Genomic DNA, 4,900 nt, shown 5'->3' with positions numbered 1-4,900 from the left:
CGCCCACCCTGTGGAACACCCTCCCTTCAGATGTGAAGGAAATAAGCAGCTATCCTATCTTTAAAAGACATCTGAAGGCAGCCCTGTTCAGGGAAGCTTTTAATATTTAATGCTGTACTGTTTTTAACATTTGATTGGGAGCCACCCAGAGTGGCTGGGGAAACTCAGCCAGATGGGCGAGGTATAAATAAATTATTATTATTATTATTATTATTATTATTATTATTATTATTATTATTAACATCCCCTTTCCAAAGAGATTTGTACTCCTGGCCTTCCAAGTGAGCCACATTTTTCAGGTCCTGCCTTGTCATTTGGCCCCTTCTGGAGTGCTGGACCAACTATCAAAGGCCCCTGGGGAGAGGAGTGCTGCTTATCCTCCCTCATCTAAGAGATAAAATCAACCTGGGTTCTTCAAAAACTACAATGGAAAACAAGTTAATGTTGAGCCAAGGAAAGGAATGACGGTACTAAATGGCCTGGATTTCTTTACCTCCTCCCCAAACGTTGCTACTCGCCATTGGCAAGTCCCAGCTGTAAGGTTACTCATTTTTTATTCACCAGCTTGATGGATGGAAGAAAGAAGTTCTGCCAGGCTCCAATTAGAAACAGGAGTGCTTGTGGGTTGCTGCTTTTGAGATAAGAGGACCATTTGTCTTGCTCTCTATGCAACAGGATTGCCAAAAGACGTCAAACCAAAATTCATTCTAAATGATCCCGCTTGGGGCTGTTGAAGCACATGGAGAGGGACACAAAGGGGGGGGGCTTCTCTTCCTCCACCCCTCCAGTTTCATTCTTTTAAACAGCTGGAAATTTATACCAGGGGATGAGTGGACCATGCCAGGAATCCATCTCTAGCAGTTGTCAGATCTTTCAGAATTCATCAACTTGGGGTTGAGATTGAGTTGCCACACAGGAACCTCAGTTTGTAAAAAACGTTGTTCCAAATAGCAGACCTTGGGAAATCCAGGCACAGAGCTGTGAGTGGCATTCATGGCAGAAACTCTGGAATCACACCCTTGTAATACTCAGATTGAGTACTATTAAGTTGAATTACCCAGAAATCCTTGACCTTGATTCAAACCATTGTCTAATACAGGCTTCTTCAAACTCAGCCCTCCAGATGTTTTTGGCCTACAACTCCCATGATCCCTAGCTAGCAGGACCAGTGGTCAGGGATGATGGGAATTGTAGTCTCGAAACATCTGGAGGGCCGAGTTTGAGGAAGCCTGGTCTAATAACTCAGGCATGGGGAAATTGTGGCCCTCCAGATGTTGTTGGACTCCATTTAGCCTCAGCCAGCATGGTTGGGTATGATGGCAGATTCACTCCAACAACATCTGAGCAGATTCTCTCTCTTTGATTTAGGTCAGGGTTCAGCAAACTTTTTCCGCAGGGGGCCGGTCCACTGTCCCTCAGACCTTGTGGGGGGGGGGCAGCACTATATTTTTGGGGGGGAGGGAATGAATGAATTCCTATGCCCCACAAATAACCCAAAGATGCATTTTTTTAAAAGCACACATTCTACTCATGTAAAAACACCCTGATTCCCAAACCGTCTGTGGGCCAGATTTAGAAGGTGATTGGGCTGGATCCAGCCCGCGGGCCTTAGTTTGCCTACCCATGATTTAGGTGGTGGGTTTTGATTCTTCATTCATTCAGACATAGGGACAGAGGAGGCTGCATTATGCTGAATCAGACCATTGGGTCCATTGAGCTCAGCGTTTTCTACACTGTCTGACAACATCTCTCCAAGGCTTTAGAATGGGAGTCTCTCCCAGCCCTACCTCCCTACCAGGGATTGAACCTGACACCTTCTGCATGCAAGACAGATACTCTACCACCAAGCTACGGCCCCTGTAGACATATCTTTGGAATGAATACACTGTGGTCATTTTATAACTTTGGCTTCCCACTCAGGTTTAATAAAGAAAGGCATTCTTCTTTGCTCATTTGTGCTTGCCTCTCCAAAGGAGAGTCGCCACCGGAGAATTGGGGCCCCCTTCCTCCTCTCCTCTGGTGAGATAAGACATAATTTAATTAACCAGAAACTGCTGCTGAATCATAAGATTCCCGCACAAGATTGCCAGACAGCCTCTCTCAAAGTGTCTGCAAATGTGCTCATTGGCTTCCTGTTAAGGTTCATCCTTTGTCTGTCTAGCATAAAAAGCCATCCTCTCCCACCTGCGCTTTGTGGGGGGTAGGGAGCCATGAAAACCATTTGGGCTGAACCATTTGATTTTAACAAATAAACCAGAAAGGACGATGTGAGCCGTTTGTCTTCTAGATTACTAGCGTTTCATCCTACTCGCAATAGCCCCTCTGGTAGCTCATGGAACATTCCATTTACCCAGGAATGAAATGTGTGCTGCCATCTCTTGGGCATCAGAGGAACACTCGCCAAAGTTGCAGTGAAGAATCCAGAGCAGGAGGCCTTCAGATGTAGCTGATGCTTCTCTACACTAGAAACTGCTGAATTCATGGAGATAGTGCTTTCAATGGCTGCTGGCCATGATGGCTATGTTCTGCCACCACAGTCAGAGGCAGCAATGCTTCTGACTACCAGTTGCTGGGAGACACAAGAGGGGAGAGGGCTCTCACACTCAAGAAGATTGACATCATCACCATCCACCACCTGAGGCAGTTGTCTCACTTTGCCTAATGGTAGGACCAGTCCTAGATGAGTATAAGCCCCATTGAACTCAGTGGGGCTTTACTTCAATGTAGACATGCACAAGTTCGTAATGTGAGTGTTGTGTATGTTTGACGGTGTGATTACGGTGTGATTACTATAGTTGTCGTTCCCTGTGGAAGGGAATGGGATTACCAAGGGGGGCACTAGGAGGCCAGAGTGCAGCAGAGGGATGCTGGAGGTGTAAATGGCAATTATTATTATTATTATTATTATTATTATTATTAAAAAAATAAAATTATTTTATTATTAGTTAAATTAATTGGGTTTTGAAAAATGTGCAATTAATTAATGTTTTGAAATTTATTGTGTTAATAACTTCCTTAGTGGGTTGTGCAAACTCCTATTCCAAATCATGCTTTTTACTGGGTAGGGGACACAGTGGGTGAGTTTATGGTACCAAGGGGCAGTGGCCAGAAAAAGTTTGGGAAGCATTGCATAGCGGGTTTTAACTAACAGTCACTTGGCAATTTGCCAGATGAGCTACAATGTCCCTTTTATTAGCTAGAGATGATTCTACAATTGGGGTAACAGACCAGTCATCTGCTGGAAGTTCCCAGCAATTTATTTTAGAGTCATTTCTTTTTATCACTGTGTAGGCCTTTTTCTTTCTCTAGAAAGGCAGCCATCAGTCAATGGGCAGAAGAAAACCCCCCACAAAAAACTGAGTCAAGCATAATGATCTGTGTTTGATGCTGACTTCCAAAAACACATCAAATGCCATTTGCAAGGTGTCCAGGAAAAAATACATTCAATATCTCAGTCCATTATCATGACTTACTGGGGAGTTTCCAGCAAAGCCCCAAAGACAATTCATGGAGCTAATAATACGTTTGTGCAATCCATGCTGCTTGGGCTTTCTTTATAAATTTATGTATTCAATTCTAGTTCTGCCTGGAGGATCTTCAAGTTTCTCTCCATTTTGCAACATAGGAAGCATTAAGAAACTTCCGGATGTGCTTCTCCTCAGGAAAAAAAAGGAAGAAAGCTGCAGGAATGACGCACATTTTTTTAATGGCTTGTTTCAGGCCACCTGCCAGCCAGCTGAAATTGCCAACTCAATTGAAACAGATTCCATGCTTGCCATTAGCTGAGTTCCTTGCTGTACTTTCCATGGGAAGCGCCCCACCAGGGATGGAGATGGATGGTTTTTTAAAAAAATAACAAACCAACGCATCTCAGTTTCAACTCAATCACTGACCTCTCAGGCAAATGACAATTGTCAGCTGGCTCCATGTAAAATGTGGAAACGCCGCTGGGGTCCATAGCAAAGAACAGAGGAAAAGTCCAAAGAGATCAAAAGGGAGAGGAAAGACATAATGTTTGATTGTGACAGGGAGGTGGGGCCTCTGCTGCAGAACTTCCGAAGGGGAACTTTTAAGTGTGCGTGTTTTTGAATGAGATTGAAGCTAGTAAACAAATCAAGCTACAACCCACATTCGTACTTCACACAATAACCCCCTGCCCTAAAATTGGAGGGGTGAGATACCCTATGTCTGCTCTTTCAAGGTCTGTTTGCCAATGTCCAATGGTTAGATTCTCACCATTAGAACATAGTGGGTGCACCAGTTGATGGAATATGCAATAAAATAACAATGAATGACTGGTGGAGGGTGGGGGATTGCTGAGACTGGCCTGGTAGTAGGCTGGACTGAGGGGGCATGGTGGACCAGATTATTTCCCCCTGCTTACCTAGAGAAACCCTTCAGACTGAGGCTATCTTCTGACAGGCCTTTAAATAAAGAAGTTAAAAGGTAAAGGTAAAGGTGCCCCTGCCCGTACAGGCCAGTCTTGACAGACTCTAGGGTTGTGCGCCCATCTCACTCAAAGAGGCCAAGGGCCAGCGCTGTCCGAAGACACTTCCGGGTCACGTGGCCAGCGTGACATCGCTGCTCTGGCGAGCCAGAGCCGCACACGGAAACACCGTTTACCTTCCCGCTAGTAAGCGGTCCCTATTTATCTACTTGCACCCAGGGGTGCTTTCGAACTGCTAGGTTGGCAGGCGCTGGGACCAAACAGCGGGAGCGCACCCCGCCGCAGGGATTCGAACTGCCGACCTTTCGATCGGCAAGCCCTAGGCACTGAGGCTTTAACCCACAGCGCCACCCGCGTCCCCATAAAAATAAAGAAGTTATCCTACTGTAAAACAGGACATATGTCCAACTTTGAGTCCTTTCAGCTTCTTGATTGCCAGACATGCAAACAGGT

The 4,900-nt window shown here is 45.3% G+C and overlaps 1 long non-coding RNA gene across 1 annotated transcript; it reads right to left on the bottom strand.

The window, feature by feature from the left end:
• Window positions 1-537: 537 nt before the first annotated feature.
• Window positions 538-4,441, bottom strand: LOC310684960. Its single transcript, XR_014515007.1, has 2 exons — window positions 4,385-4,441; window positions 538-956 (listed from the first exon to the last, which is right to left on the bottom strand). It is a non-coding gene; the product is annotated as an uncharacterized lncRNA (long non-coding RNA).
• Window positions 4,442-4,900: the final 459 nt, after the last annotated feature.

Source organism: Podarcis tiliguerta, assembly GCF_965153285.1.
Source record: "Podarcis tiliguerta genome assembly, chromosome: 8".
In the NCBI taxonomy this organism is placed as follows: Eukaryota; Metazoa; Chordata; class Lepidosauria; order Squamata; family Lacertidae; genus Podarcis; species Podarcis tiliguerta.
Note: the sequence above shows the minus strand (reverse complement) of the source record. Positions and strands in the feature narration are given on the sequence as shown.